This window comes from Ovis aries, chromosome 3 (assembly GCF_016772045.2).
Source record: "Ovis aries strain OAR_USU_Benz2616 breed Rambouillet chromosome 3, ARS-UI_Ramb_v3.0, whole genome shotgun sequence".
Taxonomy (NCBI): domain Eukaryota; kingdom Metazoa; phylum Chordata; class Mammalia; order Artiodactyla; family Bovidae; genus Ovis; species Ovis aries.
The window spans coordinates 147955097-147965549 of NC_056056.1; the positions used below are offsets into that span (position 1 = coordinate 147955097).

General features: G+C 39.5%; 1 pseudogene; it reads left to right on the forward strand.

Annotated features, from left to right (window-relative positions):
- Positions 1–8304: 8304 nt before the first annotated feature.
- On the forward strand, positions 8305–10032 carry LOC114113629 (ATP synthase subunit alpha, mitochondrial-like; annotated as a pseudogene).
- Positions 10033–10453: the final 421 nt, after the last annotated feature.

The following is a 10453-nucleotide window of genomic DNA, read 5'->3' on the forward strand; positions in this document are numbered from 1 at the left end:
AGAGTGTTTCCGATCTCATTTGTTGCATTATTCGTTACATATTGACTCTTTTTTATTTCTTCTAGGTCCTTGTTAAACTTTTCTTGCATCCTCTCAATCTTTGTCTCCAGGCTACTTATCTGTGTTTCCATTTTGTTTTCAAGATTTTGGATCATTTTCACTATCAATATTCAGAATTATTTATCAGGTAGATTCCCTATCTCTTACTCTTTTGTTTGGTTTGGTGGGCATTTATCCTATTCCTTTACCTGCTGGGTATTCCTCTGTCTCTTCATCTTGGGTATATTGCTGTGTTTAGGGTGGCCTTTCTGTATTCTGGCAGTTTGTGGAGTTCTCTTTACTATGGAGTTTCCTCACTATGGGGTTTTATCAGTGGCTTGTCAAGGTTTCTTGGTTAGGGAAGCTTGTGTCGGAGTTCTGGTGGGTGGAGCTAGATTTCTTCTCTCTGGAGGGCAATGAAGTGTCCAGTAATGAGTTATGAGATGCCAATGGTTTTGGAGTAACTTGACCTGCCTGTATATTGAAGCTCAGGGGTGTGTTCCTGTGTTGCTGGAGATTTTGCATGATATGACTTGCTCTGGAACTTGTTGGCCCTCGGGTGGTGCTTGGTTTCATGTAGGTATGGAGGTGTTTGATGAGCTCCTATCGATTAATGTTCCCTGGATTCAGGAGTTCTCTGATGTTCTCAGGATTTGGACTGAAGCCTCCTGCTTCTGGTTTTCAATTTTATTTTTACAGTAGCCTCAAGACTTCTCTATCTATGCAACACCAATGATAAAATATCTAGGTTAAAGATGAAAAGTTTCTCCACATTGAGGGACACCCAGAGAGATTCACAGAGTTACATGGAGAAGAGAAGAGGGAGGGGGAAATTGGAGGTGACTGGAATGAGATGAGGTGGGATCAAAAGAGGAGAGAGCAAGCTAGCCAGTAATCACTTCCTTATGTGTGCTCCGCAGTCTGGACTGCTCAGAGATGTTCATGGAATTATACAGAGAAGAGGAGAGGGAGGAAAGAGACAGAGGTGGCCAGGAGGATAAAAGAGGGAAATGAAAAGGAGAGAGACAGATCCAGGCAGTAACCAGTTTCCTAAGTGTTCTCCACTGTCTGGAACACACAGAGATTCACAGAGTTAGGTAGAGAAGAAAAGGGGGAGGGAGGAGATAGAGGCAACCTGGTGGAGAAAAAGGAGAGTTCAAAGGAGGAGAGAGAGGTCAAGCCGGTAATCTCGCTCTCAAGTAAAAGTGGGTACTGAAGAATGGGTTTTTAAAGGTACAAAATTGATAACAAATACCAAAAAGCAAAGATTAAAAATCTACAGAAGAGGTTGGATTTTCAAAAATACAATATTAAAGAAAAGAAGAAGAAGAAACAAAGTCACAAGAATTATTAAAAAACAGCAACAACAACCACAAAATATATATATGACGTTTGCTTTAAAAATAGGGTCTTTTTTTTTGAAAAGTAATAGTAGGTTATAAATATAAAAATTAAAGGAGAAATAGAGGATTTAAAAATTAAAAAATGTTAAAGAAGAAAGAAACAAACAAACAAAAAGAATGATCGTAAAAATAGTAAAGATATATCTGGGACTTCCTCTGGTGTTGTTGTAGGCAGTGTGGGGTCAGTTCATTTTTGGATAGTTCCTTGGTCCGGCTTATATTTCTCAAGATCTATAGGCCCCTTCCTATGTAGTCGGTACTAACGACAGGGTTTAAATCTATTGCACCTGTCACTTCCAAGGTGGTTACCTCTGTTTTAGCTTCTTCTGTTTGCTGGTCTCTTCAGTGTCTGGTTTCTGACGTGACACAAGGGGGGCGGTGGTAGACACTTTTTTTTTTTTTAGGCTTACTTGTTCAGTCGTGCTGTGGGGAGGGAGGGATGCTGCAAACAAATAACACTGGCATGTGCTCGCAGTGTCTCAGCCCTGCTGGGCCTGCCCCTGCTCACAGCGCACATCACTCAGGCTCTACGTTGCTCTGCCGGGAACCATCTGAGGCCAGCCCTGGGCTTCATGCACCTCCCCAGTCTAAGCTGCTCAGGCTCAGGCACTCAGGTAGTCCTCAGAGGCACAGACTCGGTTGGGCCTGCGTTTTGTGCCCTTCCCAGGTCCGAGTATCTCAGGTGTTTGGCGAGTGTGGTTGCTGTGACTTATTGCCTTTCCTGTCCCTGCTGCTCTGTTTTCTGGGAGTACAACTGGCACCCCTTCTCCGGTGGATGGTGACTGCCCAGAACCCCAAGAAGTCTTAGTTAGCAAAGAAGCTTGCTTGCAATTTAGTAGTTACTGTCTCTCTGGGGCTGCAATTGCCCCCTTCCAGCCCTTCTTGCTCTGTCTGCCTGTCTGCCTATCACTGGAGGGGGATGGTCTGCAGCCAGCTAATTCTGTTCCATCCTTTGTTCTGTGCGCAGTCCTGGCGGTGTCTTATGTTAGAGCTTTTCGTGTGGTAGCTATCCCACAGTCTGGTTTGCTAGCCCAAGTTAGTTCGCTCTGGTTATGCTCGAGGCATTCTTAAAAGCACTGCTGCCCGAGCCTCCCTGCCCAGCCCCCGCTTGCTAGTGGTGGATGCAGGCGTCTGTGCTGCTTCTCCGCTGGGGGAGTTACTGTTGGGCTCATAATCTGTTGGTTTTAATCATTTATTTAGTTTTCCTCCTTGTTATGTTGCCCTCTGTGCTTCCAAGGCTTGCCACAGATGTAGCAGCGAGAGTGTTTCCTGGTGTTGGGAAATTTCTTTCTTTTTAAGACTCCCTTCCCAGGGTGGAGCTCCCTCCCTACCTCTTTTGTCTCTTTTTTCATCTTTTATATTTTTTCCTACCTGTTTTTGAAGAGAATGATCTGCTTTTCTGGGTGCCTGATGTCCTCTGCCAGCATTCAGAAGTTGTTTAGTGGAATTTATTCAGTGCTGAAATGTTCTTTTGAATTTGTGAGGGAGAAAGTGGTCTCCCTGTCCTATTCCTCCGCCATCTTAGGACCGCCCCTGGTACACAGGCTTTCTGCCCCGAGACATGTGGGATCTTCTCAGATCAGGGATCAAACCCATATCCCCTGCCTTGGCAGGCAGATCCTTATCCACTGAGTCACCAGAAACATCTGTATGCAATTATAAATGGGATTGTTGTCTTTAGAGGAGCCTGGTGGGCTACAGTCCACAGGGTCGCAAAGAGTTGGACATGACTGAGCAACTATGCAGCAGTATTCATTCTATGTCTTTTGATGGAAGAATTCATTACATTTGCATTTAAAACAATTATTGGTAGATATGTACTTAACACCATTTTATAACTGGTTAAAATGTTATTTAAATATTGCCAATTGCACATGATATTTTATTGGCAAATTTATGTCTTTTCCTAAAATATAACTTAAACATGAAAAAATATTTTTATACTTCCCTCTTGATGAGATGATAATTTTGGAGCCTCCAACTATTTGGTCCTCTCCAGTACACTTCTAAGGTAGAGACAGAATTCTCACTGCCAACAGCTTTCCTGTGGTAAAATTGTGCAGGGCTTAGATCGTCCTCAAATTATCATAACAATATATTTTTAGTGAGAGAATAATGAAAAAATAATAAACAGAAATATAAACTATCATCTCGGAAATAAGGCTCTACTGTATGTGTGAAAAGTAAATGAATAAATAGGAAGTGTATCTTCCAGGTTTGATATTTTACATGAATTTTTCATTTCTTTATTGTTTATATTTTTAGTTGATATTTTTAATCATATAGGATATTTGTTGAATGTAATTTTTTAATTATAGCATCATAGCTTCTATCAGCTTCTAGATAAATATAAATATTTTTTCATATTTTGCATATGTTTTAGAATGAGTGGATGTTCAAAGTTAAGAAATTACTTTAATTCTTGGGTTACTTAGATACCTAAGTAGAGATTAATTTTAATTATTAAATGTTAATGTAAAAATTAAAACATAATTAAGATAAATCCTATTTAGAGATTATATTTTTTAATTTAAACATACACACACACACACACACACACACACACACACACACATACACACACACACCAGATCTTCTTTAAACATTTCATGGACATTTAAGTTGCTTCCATGTCCTGGCTATTGTAAATAGTGTTGTAATAAACATTGGGCTGCATGTATTTTTTTTTAAATTATGGTAGTTCTATTTTTAGTTTTTTAAGGAACTCCACACTGTTCTCCCTAGTGGCTGTACCAGTTTACATTCTAACAAAATGTAGGAGGGTTCCCTTTTCTCCACACCCTTGCCAGCATTTACTCTTTGTAGATTTTTTTCATGATGGCCATTCTGATCAGTGTGAGGTAATAACTCACTGTAATTTTGATTTGCATTTCTCTAATAATTTGTGATGTTGAACACCTTTTCGCAAGCTTTTTGACCATCTATTATGTCTTTGCTGAAGAAATGTCTACTCAGATCTTCCAGTTTTTTATTCAGTTATTTATTTTTTGATATTGAGTAACATATATTTTGGAGATTATTCTTGTCAGTTGCTTCATTTGCAATTTTTCTCATTCTGAGGGTTGTCTTTCTGTGTTATTTATGATTTTCTTTGCTGTGCAATAGAGATTACCCATAATTGAATACATGGATTTATTTTGAACTTTTACTTATTTGAGTTAAACAATCTACAAACTGGCTTTGTTGCTAAAGGGTTTTTTGCCTTTGCATGTGACATTTGTCTTTAATTTTTCCAGAAAATGGTTTAAAAGGAAGTTTTCAAGGAAAATAAAATTTATTTTTAAACTTCATATATGGTAGAGATAATAATTTGAAAATGTAAAGATTAATATTATTTGTTGTATTAGATATTTTCTAATACCTCTTTAACATTTATACTTATTTGATTCTTTTTTTATTTTTAGCCTCTGATCCTAATGAGATCAGGGTGAGTGAAATTGTATCTTAATATATATCCCTCTGGAGGAGGGGATGGCAGCCCACTCCAGTATTGTTGCCTGAAGAATCCCCATGGAGAGACGAACCTGGCAGGCTACAGTCCATGGGGTTGCAAAGAGGTGGACATGACTTTGCAACTAAGCACATATATCCCTCTAGTGGCTAGAAGTTAAAAGGAGTGCAATATTAAGAAAGAAGAAGAATCACAATTGTTCCAAAGAAAGAATATGCCTTTAGAGAAGGAAAAGGACTAAGAAGAACAGAAAGTAAGTGAATCAGTGAGTGAGGGAAAAATTAGATAAGAAGTTATGTAGATAGAATAGGTAGATGAGAGGATCTAAGGATTCAGTCTTTTCCAAGCAGACATTGCACCAGGAACTTATCAGGTATTTTCTCACTTAATGTTCACAAAAGCTCCACAAAGAGGATACAGACAAAAAATTGAATCTTAGAGGGTAAAATAACATAATCAAATCATACTGTTAGAATAAACATTAACTTTATTAAGTGATTAAGTAGATGGAAGTTTTCCTTTATTTCTTATGAGGTGGCAGTTTCCTGTTGATTCAACAACTGGATAAGCAGGAGTATGATAAATGGATGTGACAGGGCCACCACCCTAACACACACCTATCTACCTACTTATAGTTCTTGTAGAACTGGAAGTAAGGGGTGGAGGTGATTGATGACATCTAGGTTCTTTACTCCAAACATGAAGCTTAAATAGGTGGAGGAAAAAAGAAAAAAAAAAAAAAAACCCCACAATCCAGCAACACCATGACGATCTGGGCTAAAGAAATAGTTTGTATATACCAGATCTATAAAATGCAGTATTCACATGCAAGAATTCTTCATGATCTTTGATTAAGAGAGATAAGAGTCTCATCTATCACATATGCCTGCTGTTTCTTATTTTTCTTTAGCTATTTTCATGACCTGTAATACTGTATCTATAGCCAAAGGCTAGGGATGGGCTGTTTAGGAAAACAGTGCACAGGTTCCAGGCAATATCTAGACACTGTGAAGAGTTTCAAAGACATGTCTTAGGCAGTGAAATAAGACAGGTGCTAGGGAGTGCTTTTTAAATTCTGAAAACTGCTTGTAAAAATCTAGAGCTTATTGCTTTCTATTTTTTTTCTTTTTTCTTTTTTTAGTTTTTAAAGGAGCTCCTAATACACATAAATAAAAAAATCCTGTAAGGTAGATCTTGCTAGGACTTCTTTGCTAGTCTAACTGAATATCAAACTTAGGATTTTGAATAGGTTGATATTTTTTCTTTAAAATGCCATTAGGTATGATAAAAAGTTTATGGAGTTCTTTCCTTAGACTATGTCCTCAATGGATTATTTATTGATCTTTTAAGGCCAATCAATTGTTCTGCTTCTTGGTACTATTTGTATACTTCTTTTATCTTTTTATAAGATTTTAATTCCTTTTGAAGAAATTGTTCTATTCATTATGATACTTTGATTTTTAAAAGTAAAATAGTACTGAAAAGTCAAAAAAGTAAAAAAGTGTATAGGGAATAAACTCATAATCTCTATCTTCTCCCTTCAATCCTGTCCCAAAATATAACCCACATGAACAAATTGGAGGGTAATCTCCAAAATGGCAACCCACTCCAGTGTTCTTGCCTGGAGAATCCCAGGGATGGGAGAGCCTGGTGGGCTGCCATCTACGGGGTTGCACAGAGTTGGACACGACTGAAGTGACTTAGCAGCAGCAATCTCCAAAACTTTCTTTCTTTTCATACAAATATATACAGAATTTATTTCCGTTTTTGCTTACTCCACATAGAATTCTGTAACTCAAAAAAACCAAAACCAAAAACAAAACATCTTACTTATCATAGCTATCTGCCCATAAATCACTTACTTCTAACTTCTTCTTAGTAAGAGCATATTATTCCATACTATGGATGCTTTGTTGCTGTTATTGTTCAGTCACTAAATCATGTCCAACTCTGTGATCCTATGGGCTGCAACATGCCAGGCTTCTGGGTCCTTCACTGTCTCCCAGAGTTCACTCAAATTCATGTCCTCTGAGGTGGTGATGCTATCTAACCTTCTCATCCTCTGCCACCCCCTTCTCCTTTTGCCTTCAATATTTCCCAGATTCAGGGTCTTTTCCAATGAGTCAGATCTTTTCATCAGGTGGCCAAAGTATTGGAGCTTCAGCTTCAGCATCAGTCCTTCCAATGTATATTCCAGGGCTGGTTTCCTTTAGGATTGACTGGTTTGATCTCCTTACAGTCCAGTGGGTGCTCAAGAGTCCTCCAGCACCACAATTCAAAAGCATCAATTCTTTGGCTCTCAGCCTTCTTTATGGTCCAACTCTCATATTCATACATGGCTACTAAAAAAACTATACCTTTGACTATGTGTACCTTTGTTGGCAAAGCGATGTCTCCGCTCTAATACACTATCTAGGTTTGTCATCGCTTTCCTTCCAAGGAGCAAATGTCTTTTAATTTCACGGTTGCAGTTGCTGTCCACAGTGATTATGGAGACCAAGAAAAGAAAATCTGTCACTGCTTCCACTTTTCCTCCTCTATTTGCCATGAAGTGATGGGACTGGATACCATGATCTTAGTTTTCGTAATAGTGAGTTTCAAGCTAACTTTTTCACTCTCATCTTCCATGCTCATCAAGAGGCTCTTGAGTTTCTCTTTACTTTCTGTCATTATAGTGGTATCATCTGCATGAAAAGTGAAAGTAAAGTCGCTCAATCGTGTCCAACTCATTGCAACCCCATGGACTGTAGCCTATCAGGCTCCTCCGTCCATGGGATTTTCCAGGCAAGAGTGCTGGAGTGGATTGCCATTTCCTTCTCCAGGGGATCTTCTCGACCCAGGAATCGAACCTGGGTCTCCCGCATTGCAGGCAGATGCTTTACCGTCTGAGCCACCAGGGAAGCTTTATCATCTGCATACCTGAGGTTATTTATATTTCTCCCAGCAATCTTGATTCCAACTTATGATTCATCCAGTCTGGCATTTCACATGATGTACTCTACATAGAAATTAAATAAGCAGCCTTGTCGTACCCCTTTCCTATTTTGAATGAGTCAATTATATGACACAAATAAATAGATATCCCATGTTCTTGAGTTGTAAGGATTAATATTGTTAAGGCGGCCATACTACCCAAAACAAACTACAGATTCAATCCAACTTCTATCAAAATACTCATGACATTCTTCATAGAACTAGAACAAACAATCCCAAAGTTTGTAAAAAACTCACCGAATATACAAAGCATCTTGAGAAAGAACAATAAGAAAGAGATATCACATTCCCTGACTTCAAATTATACTACAAAGGCATAGTCATCAAAACAACAGGGTGGTCAGTGGGTCTCGAGGCTGCGGCTGCAGAGGAAGCACCTGAGGAGGAGCTGCAAAGATGCTGTCCGTGCTCATGGCCATGGCCATACCCATGCCTTCCCTCTGTGAGCCGACTGGTCTCCAAAAATGCTTTGAGATCATCCTTCATTGCTGCAAGGAACCTGCATGCCTCTAACTCTCGTCTTCAGAAGATTGGCACTGCTGAGGTGTCCTCTGTTCTTGAAGAGTGTATTCTTGGAGCTGATAATTCTGTTAACCTTGAAAAGACTGGGTATGTTTTAAGTATTGGTGATTATATTGCCCAAGTACTTGGGCTAAGAAATGTTCGAATGGAAGAAATGGTAGAATTTTCTTCAGGTTTAAAGAGTATGTCTCTAAACTTGGAGTCTGACAATGTTGGTGTTGTTGTGTTTGGAAATGATAAACTAATTAAAGAAGGAGATATTGTGAAGGGAACTGGTGCTATTGTAGATATTCCAGTCAGGGAGGAGCTGCTGGGTCGTGTAGTCGATGCCCTTGGTAATGCCATTGATGGAAAGTGTCCAATTGGTTCCAAGGCCTGAAGATGAGTTGGCTTGAAAGCCCCTGGGATCATTCTTTGAATCTCTGTGTGAGAACTGGCACAGAATACAAACTGGCATAAAGGCTACGGACAGCTTGGTGCCAATTGGTCGTGGTCAGTGTGATCTGGTTATTGGTGACCGACAGACTGGCAAGACACCAATTGCCAGAAACGTCATTAACCAGGAAAGATTCAATGATGGAACTGACGAAAAGAAGAAGCTGTACTCTATCCATGTTGCTGTTGGTCAAAAGAGATCCACTGTTGCCCAGTTGGTGAAGAGACTTACAGATGCAGATGCCATGAAGTATACCACTGGGGTTTCAGCTACTGATTCAGATGCTGCCCCACTTTAGTACCTGGCTCCTTACTCTGGATGTTCAGTGGGAGAATATTTTAGGGATGATGGCAAACATGCTTTGATCATTTATAACAACTTATCCAAACAGGCAGTTGCTTATCGTCAGATATCTATGCTGCTCTGCCAAACCCCAAGTCGTGAGGCCTATCCTCATGACGTGTTCTACCTGCACTCCCATGTACTGGAGAGAGCAGCTAAAATGAACAGTACTTTTGATGGTGGCTTGTTAACTGCTCTACCAGTCATAGAAACACAAGCTGATGATGTGTCTGCTTACATTCCAACAAACGTCATTTGTATCACTGACAGACAGATCTTCTTGGAAACAGAATAGTTCTACAAAGGTATCCACTCTGCCATTAATGTTGGTTTGTCTGTGTCCCGTGTCGGATCTGCTGCCCAAACCAGGGCCATGAAACAGGTGGCAGGTACCATGAAACTGGAGTTGGCTCAGAATCGTGAGGTTGCTGCTTTTGCCCAGTTCGATTCTGACCTTGATGCTGCCACTCAACAACTCTTGAGTTGTGGTGTGTGTTTGACTGAGCTGCTGAAGCAAGGACAGTATTCTCCCATGGCTATTGAAGAGCAAGTGGCTGTTATCTATGTGGGTGTCAGGGGGTATCTTGACAAGCTGGAGCCTAGCAAGATCACAAAATTTGAGAATGCTTTCTTGCCTCATGTTATCATCCTGTTGGGCAAAACCAGGACTAATGGAAAGTTCTCAGAAGAGACAGATGCAAAGCTGAAAGAGATTGTAACGAACTTCTTGGCTGGATTTGAAGCTTAAACTCCTGGGGATTCACATCAAATGCCAGTTTGGTTTTGTCATTGTTTCTTCTAGTTCAGCCTGTTTAATACATGTTGTTGAGATAACTGGACAGCTACATGCAAAGAATAAAAATGGACCACTTTATCATATCATATACAAACATAAACTAAAAATGAATTAAATATTTAAATGAGAGCATAAATCTCCTAGAAGAAAATACAGGCTGTAACCTCTTTGACATCAGTCTTAGCAACATTTTAAAAATTTGCCTCATCAGTCAAGGACAACAAAAAGCAAAAATAAACTAATAGGACTACATCAGACTAAGGGCTTCTCACAGCAGAGGAAGCCATCAGCAAAATGAAAAGACGACGCACAGAATGGAAGAAGTTATTTGTAAATGATATCTCTGATAAGAGACTGATATCCAAAAATACAAAGAAATACATAAACTTAACATAAAGAAAGAAGGACATGGCAACCCACTCCAATATTCTTGCCTAGAGAATCCCATG